The sequence below is a fragment of the Symphalangus syndactylus genome, chromosome 15 (genome assembly GCF_028878055.3).
Source record: "Symphalangus syndactylus isolate Jambi chromosome 15, NHGRI_mSymSyn1-v2.1_pri, whole genome shotgun sequence".
In the NCBI taxonomy this organism is placed as follows: domain Eukaryota; kingdom Metazoa; phylum Chordata; class Mammalia; order Primates; family Hylobatidae; genus Symphalangus; species Symphalangus syndactylus.
The window spans coordinates 25796408-25813792 of record NC_072437.2 but is presented as its reverse complement, the minus strand read 5'-3'; the positions used below and the strand labels follow the sequence as shown (position 1 = coordinate 25813792).

Below are 17385 nucleotides of genomic sequence, written 5' to 3'. Positions count from 1 at the left end.
AACTTCAAATGAATGGCTGTGTTTTGAGAGCACATTGCTTTGTGAATGCTTTCAAGCTTTTTCTATTTTAACTTCCTCTGAAGTCCAAGAGGATAATGTTTTTACCAAAAATATTTACAAGGAAATGGGAAATTTAAATGATCCCCAAAGAAAACCAATTTTTAAAAACCCTTAAAGCCCTATTATTAGGCAAACAAAGATTACACAGAGATCCTTCTCCTGCTGCAAGTCTCAAGGACTTCTTCAGGGCAGCTGTGAAACCTGTCAGGCAGCTATGGAAAAGGCTTTGGATCTCTGTGTGCGCGCAGAAGGGCACGGAGGGGAATCTCATCTTCTTAAGATCTTCATCCTTAATATAAGCTTCTGAATTCTTTGCTCTATAAACCAAAAATTTAATCAGAACGTGTGTGGGAGGGGAGAGTGTCTCTTGCATCCAGGCATATGAGATGATCTGAAAACCATGGGCAATATTTACCCATACAGACCACTGTGATGAAGCCATTCTCTAAGTTAATAGATTCTCTCCTTCCTTCCTTCCTTCCTTCCTTCCTTCCTTCCTTCCTTCCTTCCTTCCTTCCTTCCTCTCTCCCTCTCTCCCTTTTTTCTTTCTCTCTCCCTTTTTCATTCTTTCTCTTTCCTTCCCTGTCCTCCTCCCTCCCTCCCGCCCTCCCTCTCTTCCTTTCTCTTTCTTTCTCTCCCTTCCTGTCTTCCTTCCTTCTTTCCCTCTCTTTCTATTTTTTTCATTCTTAAATTTTTCTCTTTCCTAACTTCCTTCCCTCTCTCCTTTCTTCTTTCTTCCTGACTTCCATGGCCATTTACTGAGCCCTTGCTTAGGAGCTGGCGATACAGACAAATGAGTCGGGGCAGCCATTGCCCTTGGGGAGCTCTTCCCACAGATAAACAATGGGAGTGTGTTGGGGTAGACACTCCCCGAACCTAGGGATCCGGTGGTGGGAGAAGGGTGCAATCCAGGAAGGAAAGTTGATGTTTGAATTGAACATTAAAAGCTAAACAAAATCTTAGTTCCAAAGGGAACTAAGACACTGTAGTCCCAAACGATGAAACTGGCTTGAGTCAAGGATATGGATACACTTCATATTCTTCAGAAAATTCTAAATGATGATTATATCTTGACATCACACTTTAAAACATGCAGGGAGAATTTTCTGACAAGATTCTGAAGCATAGACACTCTGTCTTACCAATTGAGAGACTGAGGTCGGGCACGGTGGTTCATGCCTGTAATCCCAGCACTTTGGGAGGCTGAGGCGGGTGGATCACCTGAGGTCAGGAGTTTGAGACCAGCCTGGTCAACATGGTGAAACCCTATCTACTAAAAATGCAAAAATTAGCTGGGCGTGGTGGCGTGTGCCTGTAATCCCAGCTACTCAGGAGGCTAAGGCAGGAGAATCACTTGAACCCAGGAGGCAGAGGTTGCAGCGAGCTGAGATCGCGCCATTGCACTCCAGCCTGGGCAACAAGAGCAAAATTCCGCCTCAAAAAAAAAAAAAAAAGAGAGAGAGAGAGATTGAGCATATGTTTGATAATCAATGAACAGTCCATTTTAAAAGTTAGACAGGGCATATTCCTGAAGCCAGCCTTTCAGGGTTCAAATTCTTTTTCTTCCATTTTATAGTGATTAAGAAGTCTGGGACAAGCAACTTAACATTTCTTGGCTTTGATTTTCTCACCTGAAAAATGGTGATAATTACATTACTTGGCACAGGGTTGTGAGGATAGAAATGAGTGAATGCGTGTAAAGTGATTAGAAGCATGCCTAGCACATAGTTAGCACTCAGTGTTTAATCGCTATTCTTTTTTATTATCATATCCTCACAGAGAATCTTTATAGGCAGGGTCAAGATGTTTCTCAAACAGTTTTGGGTCCACTTCAAGAAACCTAGAAAAATTGATGATCTAAGTCGCAAAGTTCTGTTATAGATCATATCCACAATTATTTACATGAGAACATTTGCAAAACCTGGATTTACCAATTGCAATCATTAAGAAAAAAAATCTATACATAAAAATGTCTAATTTTAGGCCAGGTGTGGTGGTTCATGCCTGTAATCCCAGCGCTTTGGGAGGCGGAGGAAGGTGGATTGCTTGAGGTCAGGAGTTCGAGACGAGCCTGGCCAACATGGTGAAACCCCATCTCTACTAAAAATACAAAAATTAGCTGGGCATGGTGGTGGCACATGCCTGTAATTCCAGCTATTCGGGAGGTTGAGACACAAAAATTGCTAGAACCCAGGAAACGGAGGTTGCAGTGAGCCAAGATTGTACTGCTGCACTCCAGCCTGAGTGACAGAGCGAGACTGTCTCAAAAAAAAAAAGAACTCTAATTTTAGAAAGTTCAACTTCCTGATGACTGCCCTAAGACAGAGTGGCTGCAACATGGACCCTAGGTAACTCGATGTGATCAGCGCTATAGAATATTGGCTGATGTTGGTCACAAAAGTATTTTGGTTTAGAGTGTGATCTTGTGTCATCTTTCTGACAATAATTAAATAACTGAATCAATTGTTGAGGCCCCTGTGAGTACGTGACAGGCATCGGTAGAGCCACGTGACCTTCAGTAAATTGCTTAATCTCTCTGCACCTCAGTGTCCTGTAGGAGAGCTGTACTGGGGTATCAAAGAGCACAACACACATCAGGTGCTTAGTGTAGTGTCAGGCACATCATACAAGTTCATTAGAGCTTAGTGTATTAGTTAAGAATTGAATTTACTTGCAGATATAGAAAACACAGGTAACAGTGGCTTAAAGATCTGGGCTTTTTCTGTCACCAAACAAGAAGTGTGAAGGTTGGTGACCCTGAGCTGGTCCAGAGACCTAAACGAGCTGATGGATGCAAGGTCTCTGTGACTCTCCAGGCCTTTCTCTCATGTCTGGTCACAAAAGGGCTGCTGCCGCCATTGCATCCATGCTTCCTGCTTTAAGCAGGAACATACAAATCTGAGGTCTGTTCATTTTAAAAGAAAATTGAAGAGAATTGATATGGAAGTGTTTGCTACAGTTAGCTAGAAGTTATATAGCAGTTGATCAACCTAGATCTTCATAATAGCCCTGGAGGTAGGAATGGGAGGTATTATTTCTATTTTACAGATGTGGAAACTGAGGCCAGATTGGTGAAGAAATTTTCACAATGCCATACAAGTAGTCAGTAAGTGGCAGACACAAATTTCTAACTCAGTCCTTGTTCAAGCTGTTAGTTCCTAACTCTTAACAGTGCACCAAGCTGCCACAGGGGCAAGTCTTTGCTGCAGGCTCAAGGATGAGTTTTAAGACAACAAATAAAAGCGTTAATGGAAGTCAATGTCATTAAATCTAAATTTAAATTATGTGCTCTAACATACTAGGAGCATCTCTGGATCTAGGTAAGGAGGAAAGGGAGAGGAAAGCTTAACAACATAAGAAGTAAATGAGATTCAGACATGAAAATCATCCATGGAAATCATCTGTGAAAATCAGATATGAAAGTGTATGAAAATCTAAAGTGCAAAGAAAGAGTTGCTCGTACAATCACAACTTTCTGTTTTTCTTTACAATGTTTGGGGAATATAGTGTGTGTGTGTGCACGTGCGCACACGTGCATGTGTGTGTGTTTGTTCAGATGAACATGCGTATGCATGTGCTCTAGTGAGTGCATTCACACACATGATAATAGACCCCACCATATTAACCCTAACTCCAAACCTAATCAAAACTAATACCAGATTAATCTTTCTAGGTTATCAATAAAGGCTCTCAGTCTACATAGATTGATTTTATGCAAAATTTCTGTATTAAAATAGGTTTCTTTTTCATGTACATATACATTTGATATGATTTAAGACATTCTGCATAGAGATCTCAAATATTTATTTTAAAATTTATTTCTAGTTATTCACTATTTTTACGTGGGAAAAAGTTCCCGTTTATTTATTTATTTAGAGACGGAGTTTCACTCTTGTTGCCCAGGCTGGAGTGCAATGGCGCAATCTTGGCTCACTGCAACCTCTGCCTCCTGGGTTCAAGCAATCCCCCTGCCTCGGCCTCCCAAGTAGCTGGGATTACAGGTGCCAGCTTCCATGCCCTGCTAATTTTGTATTTTTAGGAGAGATGTGATTTCACCATGTTGGTCAGGCTGGTCTCAAACTCCTGACCTCCGGTGATCCACCCGCCTCGGCCTCCCAAATTGCTGGGATTACAGGCATGAGCTACAGCGCCCGGCCAAGTCCGTGTTTTAAATTGTTTGGATGCGGCCGGGCGTGGTGGCTCACACCTGTAATCCCAGCACATTGAAAGGCCGAGGCAGGCAGATCATGAGGTCAGGAGACGGAGACCATCCTCGCCAACATAGTGAACCCCGTCTCTACTAAAAATACAAAAATTAGCTAGCTGTAGTGGCACGCGCCTGTAGTCCCAGCTACTTAGGAGGCTGAGGCAGGAGAATCGCGGAGATTGCAGTGAGCAGAGATCACACCAACGCACTCCAGCCTGGGTGACACAGCGAGACACCGTCTCAAAAAAAAAAAAAAAAAAATTGTTGGATGCATATACATAGAAATTCAATTAATTTTTATATGTTGACTTTTGATTTAGCAAACTTGCCAAACTCTCATATTAATACTAATAATTTATCTGTAGATTCTGTTGGATTTTCTATACATACAATCATATATAATTTGTGAGTGAGTGACAATAATTTCATTTCTTCCTTCCTAGTTCTTATACCATTTGTTTCTTTTTCTTGCCTACAACACTGGCTAGGCCACAGTACAATTTGAAAAGAAGTGACAATAGTAGGCATCCTTGTTTTGTTCCCGATTTCAAAAGAAAAACTTTCAACGTTTTGTCAATAAGTATAAGGTTTGCTTTGGGGATGTGTAGATAGATCAGATTCATAGAGTTCCTCTCTATTCCTTTTTTGATAAGATTTTTATAAATCATGAGTGGGAGTCAAATTTTATTCAATGATTTTTTGACACCTATTGAGATGGTCATATTATTTCTCTCTTTTAATCTGTTACTGTAATGAATTACATGGGTTGATTTTCTAATATTAAACCAAACTTTGCAATGTCAAATAAAACCAGACTGATAATTATGTTATCCTTTTTATATATTACTGGAATAAGTTTGCTAACACTTCGTTTATGATTTTGCATCTATATTCATGAATGACAATTACATACTCTGTAATTTTCCTTTCTTTTATAATGTGTTTATTAGGATTTTGTATCAAAATATACCAGCTTCATATTCTCAGGGAGAATTTGTATAAGATTGATGTTATTTCTTCTTTAAATATTTGGTAGTTCTTACCAGTAAACCCATCTGGACCTATAGGTTTTGTTTTTTTGTTTTTTGTTTTTAATGGAAAAGATTTAAATTGCCTCTCTCAGTTATGAATTGTTATAGGACTATTTCATTTTTCTATTTCTTCTTGTGTTCATTTTGGTATATTGTAATTTGGAGAAGAAATTTGTCCATTTTTTTCTCGATTTTTATATTTATTGGCCTTAAGTAATTCATGAATCTTGTTTCTTTCTTTAATGACTGCAGGATCTATACTGATGCCTCCTTTTTCTTTCATGATACCATTTGTTTGTGCTGCTTCTTTTTCTTTTTCTTTTTTTACTCAGTCTCACCAGAAGTTTATCAGTCTAATGTCTTCAAAGAAACAACTGTTAGCTTTCTTGATGTTCTCTGTTTCCTGTTTCATGAAGGCTTGCTTTACTATTTCTTTGGTTTTAATTTGCTATTCTTTTTCTGTTTATTTGAGATCATGCTTGGGTGATGAATTCTCATTCTTCTTTTTTAAAATATACATTTTATGGTTATAACTTTCCTCTAAATACTGCTTCACTTGCATTCCACAAGTTTTAATATCTTGTATTTTTATAATCATTCAGTATAAAATTTCTTCTAAATTTTATAATTTCTTTTTTGACAACTGATTTTTATAACTACTTTCAAATATGTAGGATTTTCTATTACATTTTTCTTATACATTTCTAGCTTGATTTTATTGCAGTTAGAAAACATACTCTGATTCCAACTCATTGAAATTTATTGAGATTTGTTTGTGACTTAGCTTACAAAGTAAATGTTCCATGGATGCTTAATTCAAAATGTGATTCTTGGGTGATGTATAGCCATCCGGAAGGTAAAGTTTGCTGGTAGTGTTTCTCAAACCTTATATATCTTTACTGATTTTTTAGATTGTACACTAAAACCCCCCATTATGGTTGTAGATTTATCTATCTCCTGTAGTACTTATACCAATTTCACCTTATTTTTTGAGGCAATTTTGTTAAGTTATACTAATTTAGAATTTTTATATATTACTAATGAATCGGGTTTTTTTTACATCATTAAAAGTGACTTTCTTTAACTGTGTGATGATGTTTTTTGCCCTAAGTAGTTTGTCTAATATTAATAGACATCAGTTTTATTTTAGGTAGCATTCACATTATATATCTTTTTCATTTTTTATCTATCAACTTTTCTGTATCTTCATGTTTTTGTTTTGTCTCTTGGGTTTTGTCTTTTATTTTTTATTCAGCCTGAAAATCTTTGGCTTTAGTTCTTTGCCCTTAGGAACATTTAGTTCATTTACATCTAGTATATTTATGATAATAATTTTGTATTTAAGTTTACTATGTTTTCACCCTCTTTTTGTCCCATACATTTTATACTCCTTTTCCACTCCTTTCTTTCCTTCTTTTGTGTTAATTTGCTTATTATTCTATCTTTTTTTGTTAATTTATAATTTATACTCTTTTACTAGTCTCTTAGTTGTTCCCCTAGAGTACAACTGACTTATCAATTCTAATGCTGTATGGTACTATCACTCTCACTCTGAACCAAAATAAAATCTCAGAGCACTTTAATTTCATTTACTCTCAGCTTGACCTATATGCAATTCTTGTAAATTTTAATTCTTTATGTATTTTAAACCACATAAGGAATTGTTACTGTTGTTTAATGTTATTATCATCCGTTTAAGTTTACTCACACATTTGCTATTTTCATTGTCCTTCCTGCATCTTCAATTTTACTTGTGGGATTATTTTCTTTTACCTGAAAAGATCAGGTAAATATTTGCCATTTATTTCCTTTGACGTGGATCTACTGATAGCCAATTATCTCAACGTTCATTTGTCTGCAAATATTTTTTATTTTATATACATTCTTCTTTTTTAGAGATAGGGTCTCACTACGTGGCCCAGACTGTTTTCAGACTCATGGCCTTAAGTGATTCTCCTGCCTCAGCCTCCTGACTAGCTGAGATTACAGAAGCAAGCCACCAATGCCCGGCTTATTTACATTTTTGAAAGATGTGTTACTGCATGATTTCTCGACTTTGGCACGCTTTATATTTTTGGCCAGATTTATTTAGCCCAACTGTTGTTGGGGCTGTCTTGTGCATTGTAGGACATTTAGCAGTTTCCTTGACCTCTACACATGAGATGACAGGATCACTTCCCTTCTCAGTTGTGTCAACTAACAATATCTCCTGGGGAGCAAAATTACCTTGGTTGGGAACAACTGGTCTACTGAATATAGAATTCTAATTTCATTTAACATATTTAAGATATAATTTCATTGTCCTCTGGCTTTCACTATTACCATTGAAAAGTCAGCTATATGTCCAACGTTTGGTCTTAGGTACTCTGACTGGCTTTATTTTTTTGAGACAGAGTCTCGCTCTGCTTTGAATGACTTTTAACATTTTTATCTTTGATTTTGGTGTTCTGTTTTGTCACAATGATGGCTATAGTTGTGAATTTTTCTTTATTTGGTTTGGAATTTGTTGGGCTTCTTGAGTCTGTGAATGAGGCCTTTCATACGTTTTGAAAAGCACCCATTAACTCCGTTTTTCTATTTAATTATTTTGAGATATACGTTACATAAAATTTACCACTTTAAAGTGTATTAGTCAGTGGCTTTTAGTATATTACTATGTTGTGAAACCAACATCATGGAATTGTGTAATATGTGGTCTTTGTGTCCAGGTTCTTTCAACTAATATAATGCTTTCAAAACTCACTCACGTTGTAGCATGTAATTTCATTCCCTTTTCGGTTAAATGATATTCCATTGTACGGAAATACCACATTTTGTTTATCCATTCATCAGTTTATAGAAATTTAGGTTATTTGCACCTTTGGGCTATTGTGAATAATACTGCTAAGAACATTCATGTACAAGTTTTTGTGTGAACATACATTTTCAATTACTTTGGATATATACCAATAAGATAATAATTGCTGAGTCATATAGTAATTCTAGGTTTAACTTTTTGAGAACCTGCCAGACTCTTTTCCTCAGCAGCTGCATCATTTTACATTTTCACCAGCAATGTATGAGGGTTCTAATTTCTCCAGGCTCTCACCAACATTTGTTATTTTGTACTCTTTTATTTTTTATTTATTTATTTATTTTTTTGAGACAGAGTTTCACTCTTGTTGCCCAGGCTGGAGTGCAATGGCTAGATCTCGGCTCAATGCAACCTCCACCTCCCAGGTTCAAGCAATTCTCCTGACTCAGCCTCCTGAATAGCTGGGATTACGGGCATGGGCCACAACGCCCTGCTAATTTTGTATTTTTAGTAGAGACGGGGTTTCTCCATGTTGGTCAGGCTAGTCTCGAACTCCCGACCTCAGATGATAGCCCGCCTCGGCCTCCCAAAGTGCTGGGATTACAGGCATGAGCCACCACTCCTGGCCTATTTGTACTCTTTTAAATTAAAGCCATCTTAGTGTGTTTGAAATGGTGACTCATTATTATTTTGATTTGTATTTTCCTAATGACTAATAATGTTGAACATCTTTTCATATGTTTATTGGCTATTTATGTATCTTCTTTGGAGAAATGTCTATTCAAGTCCTTTGTCCATTACTAAATTGGGTTATTTGGTTTTTTATTATTGAGTTGTAAGAGTTCTTGATATATTCTGGACACTAGATCCTTATCATATTTGCAAATATCTTTTTCCCATTCTGTGGGTTGTCTACTAACCCCAGTGAACCAATATTGCATCATTGCACTCCAGCCTGGGCAACAAGAGTGAAATTCCATCTCAAATAAATAAATAAATAAATACATAAAAATGGCGAGAAGGAAAGGAGAGCTGTCTTAGCATTTAGTGTAAAATTTTTAGTTAATCACACTGTTTTAATAATGAAACTCCCTTCTTCATTTGGAACAGGTGTCCCCTAGTTCAACAACCAAAATTTCATCCACCCCAGAGAGTATACTTCCAGCTTTCTGTTCAGGTGAGGAGGGAGGATTTGCCCCCATTGACCAGAGCTGAGTAGGAAATATGAGTGTCAAACTTCTTCTAATTGGACTTTCAACAAATCCTCCTGTTTTAGATCCATTTTGCCACCTTCTTCCAAAGCTTCCAGGGGCCTGCTAATTGTGGCAGTTCTGCAATATAATTTGGGTTGTTTCTTGGTTTTCCTTATTGCCAATTTAGGATCAAACCTCTCAATTCTGTTAGGTAGCTTACATAAAAGAAATGTTATGTTCTTGTTTGCTTCCTCTTTATTCTTGATGACTTTCAGCAATAATTTTTAAGAAATCCATTTACTGCCTTTTTAATAAAATTTCATGAGGAAACAAATACAAACGTGTGTGTCTCCCATCCTTAACCAGAAGTCCATCTTTTTCTCTCTTTAAAATTCTGATATAGAAAAAACAAAAACAAGCCAGGCACGGTGGCTCACGCCTGTAATCCCAGCACTTTGGGAGACTGAGGTGGGTGGATTACCTGAGGTCAGGAGTTCAAGACCAGCCTGGGAAACATAGTGAAACCTCATGTCTACAAAAAAAAAAAAATACAAAAATTAGCTGGGCATTATGGTGGGTGCCTCTAATCCCAGCTACTCAGGAGGCTGAGGCAGGAGAATCACTTGAACCCCAGAGCCGGAGGTTGCAGTGAGCTGAGATTGTACCATTGCACTCCAGCCTAAGCAACAGAGCGAGACTCAGTCTCGAAAACAACAACAACAATAAATAAATAAACAAAATTTTAAAAAGTCTGTGGCCAGTGTATATCATCTTATGGTGAAATATTATTCTATGCATCCAAAGGCAGAGTGTGTCAGCTATAGCCGTTCATTCCAGCAAGAGTGTGACATTTGTAGGGAAAAGTTTTTGCTATTCGACTGCTATCATTGAATTGGATGTATGCTGAACCATTGACCTCTAAGATTGGTGGCAACCTGGAGATTTCCTGATTCTAGGATCTGTGCTGTGATCTGACACATGTTTTCTGGCTACATCAAGTAGTTGTTTCTAGGCTTTGTTCAAATCTTTTTCCTTTCCTTGTGTGACTGGCTGTATCTGTCTCTGTAATGCCACCATATGCAAGTTGATATGGTTTGGCTGTGTCCTCACCCAATTCTCATCTTGAATTGTAGCTCCCATAATGCCCACGTGTTGTGGGAGGGACACGGTGGAAGATAATTGAATCATAGGAGTGGCTTCCCCCGTACTGTTCTTGTGGTAGTGAATAAGTCTGATGAGATTTGATGGTTTTATAAGGGGTTTCCCCTTTCACTTGGTCCTCATTCTCTCCTGCCTGCCTCCGTGTATGATGTGCCTTTTGCCTTCCACCATGAATGTGAGGCCTCCCCAGCCATGTGGAACTGAGAATCCATTAAACCTCTTTTTCTTTATAAATTACCCAGTCTCGAGTATGTCTTTATCAGCAGTGTGAAAATGGACTAATATATAAGTGAATCATACATTTTGGTGTCAAATATTTCTTGCTTTTCCCATATAGTACAGCAAAGAAGGATATTAGCTAGAGGAAGCAAAGAACTGGATGGATGATCCAACCATCTGCCAAAAGATAAATTCAAATAAGGTATCAGTAACAAGTAAGATCAAACAGAAATAAACAAGATGATTCCTTCTCCTGAAAGACTGATAGCCATACTGAGTAAAGCTAAGGAAAGGGAGAATGTCACGTGTGGAGCTTGTGGCAGCAGAAACAAGTACAGACACTATGGCAAAGCCACTGAAGGAGATCTGACTGCATTAATGAGCCATTTTATTAAATGGGTAGTTGGCAGGAAAAAAAGCTTGTTCAATAAGTTGGCAACACCAAGTTAAAGAGAGAAGTTAAGCAGGTCATTAAGACACCACAGTCACTAATATTTAGAGCTTGAACACAGTATGAATTGGTTGTCTACAGAGAGTTAGAAAAGGTGCCAAGACACATAACTGAGTGATGGCCAATCAAGGGTGTTTTGTTTCTTTCTGAAACAAAGCTGGGAACAACGTTTTTGTTGTTGTTGTTGTTGTTGTTGTTGTTGTTGTTTTTAATGTAGAGCTGATGGGGTCAGTAAGATATTGCTGCCACATCTAGTATTTTTTTTTAATTTTTGTCAATATCATATGGAGGCATGCTGTTACCTATAAATTTACCTATAATTTCTAAATTTAAAAGGAATCCTCAAAATAATCAGAAGAAAATTCAGCAGATACTATTGAGATCTCTTTTTGCTCTGTTGATCAATTTATTTCTTCAATCAGTAAGTTAGTGGTGCTTTCTTTTCCTTTGATTGGCAGTGTTTCATCAGATCTTCTGGAATACTTCTACTTAGGAGTAAGATTTCTAACTAATTAAAGTGAATAAACATGTTTCTTTCAAAAGAATGTACTGTGTTACATAGAAAACAGGGCTTGAAAGGAATTGTTAAGCACCATTCGCCTTATTAATACGTTTTTTTTTTTGGTGCTGTCAAGGGCATTGGGAACTTCAGTCCTTTGCAGTAGAATTCTTAGCTTCTAGGTGAGCGTGCCTCTAGGCTGGAATAATTTAGTCACCTGGCTTTCCTGTAACTCTTATTATTTTTGGCTTCATGAGGTAGTATTCATGCAGAAGTGGTCCTTTTCCATTCCCCAAAAATCTTCTGTAGGACACTGATAATCTCTCTTCTTTCCCTACTTGTCTACATGAAGTGTGCAAAAATCTCTGGTCATACCCAGATTTTTATACAAATAAGTAGGTTACAGTTAATAGTCCAATTTTGCTTTTTTTCCCAAATAATTTGGGGTTTAAGATTGTTATTTCTTGGGTTATCAGGAGATAGCTCTCCCTTGAAACTAGCTTATTAGATGTGAACAGTTGGTACTGCTTTTTAATAATTCTGGTGAGGAAAACATTGTAAATTATCCTAGAGTCAAATGTGATATAATTATTATAGGTCACTTTCACTATTTAAAACATTGAGTTGATTATATTTAAATCAAAAAAGATATTAAAGGTGAATAGATTTCACATATTAAAACCTCAAACCACATGCATATAATGCTTTTTAGTGCCCACAAACACCAACCAGAAAGTGTGTGATTAGGTTCACATTTTCAAGCACCTTTATTTGTTTCCTCTTAATTCACCTAATCACTTTGACAGGGAAGAAATGGGGAGGGGGGGCGGCTTCAAAAAATTTCCACAATGGACCATGAGTTATTTAAATCCATCTCACAGAATCCATTTCCCATGCACTGAAAGCCCTGTGACATTTCCAGAACTGCTGTTTACTTTGGGATGTGAGAGATGTTAAAATTCTTTGTGTTTAAACCACAACATTTATGAGTGGCATGAGACAAAGACTCATGGCAGGTTGTAAGTGGTTGGGCAATCCCTACCGGAAGGAAACAGGCTATTGAATTACTGGACTCAGGAGCAGGCAAATCCATCTGGGTTGGCAAGCCCAGGAAAGGCTGCCAAGAAGGACTTAGAACCACTCTTCACCCTTCCCTGCCTGAGTATACTCATCCAAAGGCCCCTGTGTGTCTATCTTCATTAGGGCAAAGAGATCAAATCCCAAATTTCATAAAGGAGAATGTTAATGCTATGGTTACAAGCTTTTACACAAAGAAAAATACCTGCTACATAGACATTCAAGGAAAACATCTTGTGTTTATCAACTACCTTGTGCTTATATTTTTTATTGTTTTATCCATATGTTTTCCTAAAGTATGGCCCTGAAATTCACTGATCTTTACAATGCCTTATTATAATAGGAACAGTCTAAGAATTATTTTCTTTCTTTACAAATAAAAAATGAAAGATGAAATTCACTTACCTAAGTTCATATACTAAGTTCCTCCCTAGAAACACCTCTAGCCCTTCAGCCATATTAGACTCCAATGAGAAGAAACTGATCATCTTTCTTTTTTTTTTTTTTTGAGACGGAGTCTCACTCTGTCACCCAGACCGGAGTGCAGCGGCACAATCTTGGCTCACTCAGCCTCCTAGGTTCAAGCGATTCTCCTGCCTCAGTCTCCCAAGTAGCTGGGACTACAGGCGTGTGCCACCACGCTCGGCTTATTTTTTGTATTTTTAGTAAAGACGGGGTTTCACCATGTTAGCCAGGATGGTCTCGATCTCCTGAGCTCATGATCTGCCCACCTCAGCCTCCCAAAGTGCTGGGATTACCAGGCGTGAGCCACCACACCCGGCTGATCATCTTTCTTAAATAACAAAATATGGTAGACTTTAAATTAGGACATAATGGCAGTAACATAATTTTTTATTTTGCATTTTCAAGGCCAACTTAATTTTTGAGTAAGGATTCCAATGCATTTGATTAGCAATATGAAAGTTATATCCCTGAAAGGGAAACAAATTGATTCATATTTTAAAGAAGTCATGGGGCATCCATTTTTCTAGTAGGCGGTCAAAAGTCATTATATCCTCATTATTAAATTCTTATCCAGATTACAGGATGTAAAATTTAAATTAAAAGAAGGAAACTTTTGGATGTTGATGGCTCAGTATTTCTTTTTTTTTGAGACGGGGTCTCACTCTGTCACCCAGGCTGGAGTGCAGTGGCACGATCTTGGCTCACTGCAACCTCCACCTCCCGGGTTCAAGCGATTCTCCTACCTCCCCTCTCAAGTAACTGAGACTACAGGCAGCCACCACCACGCCTGGCTGATTTTTTTTTTGTATTTTTAGTAGAGACGGGGTTTCACTATGTTGGCCAGGCTGCTCTCAAACTCCTGACCTCCACCCATCTCAGCCTCCCAAAGTGCTGGGATTACAGGCATGAGCCACCGCTCCTGGCTAGTATTTACATTTTTAAAAAGATAGAGGAATAGATCTGCGCTTACACATGTGTTTGATTTTCCACAAAGGCACCAAAACAGTCCAACAGGAATTTAAACAAATGGTGCTAAAGTAACCAGAGAGCCATATGGAAAAATGAATCTAACCCCTGATTCATACCAAACAAACAATAATTAGAGATAGCTCACAAGCCACATAAAAAACAGCTAAAATCAAAGGGTTTTAAATGAAAATATAGGAGAATATCATCATGACTTGGGGGTAGGCAAAGGTTTCATAAGATAGGTCATAAAAAAGCAATAACCATAAGAGAAAAAAATTTGTATATATTAGACATCATCAACATTTAAAACTTCTGCTCATCAAAAGATGCCTTTGAGAAAACAGGCAAACCACACACTGAGAGAACACATTCACTAAGAATATATCTGATAACAGCCTGGTATAGAAACAGCTCCTACAAAAACAAAGAAACAACTCAATAGAAAAGGAGCAAAAAATGTGGACAGGCACTTCACAAAAGAAGGTATTTGAATGGGCAATAAGCATATGAAAAAGTGCTCAGCATCATGAAGTTATCAGGGAAATAAAAATTAAAATCACAGTAAGATATCATTGAATACCTATAAGAATGGCTAAAACAAGAGACTGATAACATCAAACGTTGGCAAGAATGTAGTATACCTGAAAGTTTCACGCATGGTTAGTGGGAATATAAAATAGTACACTTTGAAAAATGGTCAGGTAATTTCTTATAAAACTAAACATACACTTACCTTCCCACCCAGTAATTCTGATCCTAGATATTTACCCATGATAACATGTTCACAAAAAAACTTGTACAAGAATGTTCATAGCAGCTTTATTTGCCCAAAACTGGGAATAGCTCACATGTTAATCTGCAGAAAAATGAATAAACAAACTGTGATATCTTCAGATACTGGAACTCGACTCAGCCAAAAAAAAAAAAAAAAAAAAAAGAAGACATGAACTGCTTATATGTGCAACAACATAGATGAGTCTTAAAATATACTGAATGAAAGAAGCCTTATACAAAAGACTACATGCTGTTTGAGTCTATCTAGATAAAGTTCTAGAATAGATAAAACTAGTCTACTGTGGAAAACATAAGAAAAACAGGGGGAGTGGGATCGACTAGGAAGGAGTATGAGAGAACTTTCTAGAAAGATAGTGTTTGTTTCATTTACACAGATGTATGCATTTGTCAAAAGTCAGTGAATGTACACTTAAGATTTATACATTTCATTGTATGTAATTTTTACATCAAAAGAAAAATTAAATATTAATATCTAGCTAGTGATATGCTTGCTGAAGGATTTAGGAGAAATTGTACTGAGGCCTGCAATTTATTTTAAAATATTCCAAAAAAACAAAAGATGGATAGAGGGAGGGAGAGGGGTAAGGAGAGAGACAGAGCGAGAGAGCAAAGCAAATAAAATGTTTATGGTAGAATGTAGGTGTTGGGTATGATATACAGGGTGTTTATTGTAAAATTCAACATTGCTATATATTTTATAAAGTTTTATGAGAAAATGTTGGGGAAAACAAAAGTAGATTTTTAGAAGAAAGAACCAGTTTTCAATAATCTTTAGATATAACACTCCCCTAATACATTTCACAGAATTGTTTTCCAATGGGACTATTTGATAATAAATAACTAATTTGTTCAATCCGTTAAAAAATAAATCACACCGGTACCTTGAGTCTCTTCTAGTAATTGTACAGGTATAAGAAGGTGGAGGGGAAAGCCTGTAGGTCAAATAAATTAGGAAGTATTTATTGAGCTTTTACTATCTGCCTACCCGGTGGGATACAGAGACATCCAATACTTTTACCTGCAGGGGCCACACTCTCACTGGGCAGCCATGAAGAATGAAGCAAAGGTCAGGCCTGCGGGCAATGCAGGGTAAGGATAAGGACCCACACGCTCAGCAGTACCTTCAAGGCCCCAACCCTGCTTCTCCCCTCCACTCTGATCTTCTCTCTTTCTCCCACCACAGGTCCCTCTACCCAGACTTCTGGCTCTGTCTGCCAGGCTCTCCTCCCCAGCACCAGGCTTGAGTATTCCGCCTCATTCACCAAGCCTCAGCCCCCGCCCATTTCCTCAGGGACATGCTCCCTGACCCAGAGCAGATATCACGTTCTTTGTTATACAGTTTTAGAGTACAGTAGTCCTTTATTAGAGAGCATTTGATTCAGTTTATAATTACATGGTCACTGAGGGATCGTTTGGGTAATGTGTGTCTCCGCTACTAGATTTTCAGCTCCATGAGAAAAAGAACTATATTTCCTTTTTAATTCTCATTATGTCCCCAGCAATTTAGCAGCATCTGCTATGTAAAAGGTTACATATGAAAACACACGGGAAGCATTGGGTGTTTTTTTTTTTTTTCCTTTAAATAGGAAAGAAAAAGAAGAAGAAAACATGGTTATAACCATGTGAAGCTACTGCCAGGACAATATGTTAATAAAATAAATTTAAGAAAAGATTTGTTAAAATCAAAAGAGGAAAGATATTTGTAGAATTATAAAATCTTACGTGGGGAGGGATATTGTGGGTCATCTGGTCCACCTAAGCTTAACTATACTACTGTCAAATTTATGAATATCTTTAGTAAATATCTTTAGTTATTTTACATTTTTAAAAATAACTTTTTATATCAAACTGTTAAAAACTTGAAAAACCAAATCAATTCTCCATCTTCAGAAACTGATTATTATATAAAGCATTTAGTATAATGCATGATACACAGTGATAGTTATAATAACTACTACTAGTAGGAGTATTACCAGGAAACCTCCAAGTTGTAGTGCATTATTTTGATAAGAACATGGGTTTTGGATCATTTAAAAAAGGGGATTAAATTATAACTCTGCCTCTAAATGGCAATATATCTTTGAGCAATTTGCCTAATATCTCCAAACCTAAGGGTTTTTTTTTCTCCTGGCATTCAATAAACGGTAGCCAATCATTGTTATAATATAACAACAACAGCGAGGATGAATAAGAATCTGTGTTTATTCTCAAAGCGCTCACAGCTCAGCAGGGACATGGGTACAAACTCCAATTCTGCGCAGTAAATGCAACAATGGAAGCATGCCACCAAGAATGAGAGAGTGACTCTTAGGCCTGGTCTACTGGGGGAGGAAAGAGTTTTGTTTAAAAAGTAATTAAAAGGAATTCTCCAGGCTAATTAAGCAAAAAAGGCATCCTCGGTGGAAGAACACTGCCATGCGTGCTTGCTATGATCCAGCAGAGTATTCCAAGGTGGGGCATGGCC

The 17385-nt window shown here is 37.4% G+C and overlaps 1 protein-coding gene across 4 annotated transcripts in view; it reads left to right on the top strand.

The window, feature by feature from the left end:
• Positions 1-17385, top strand: part of LOC129463788 (claudin-10) — a 167056-nt gene that overhangs the window by 106330 nt on the left and 43341 nt on the right. The gene's annotated exons all lie outside the window — the stretch shown is intronic.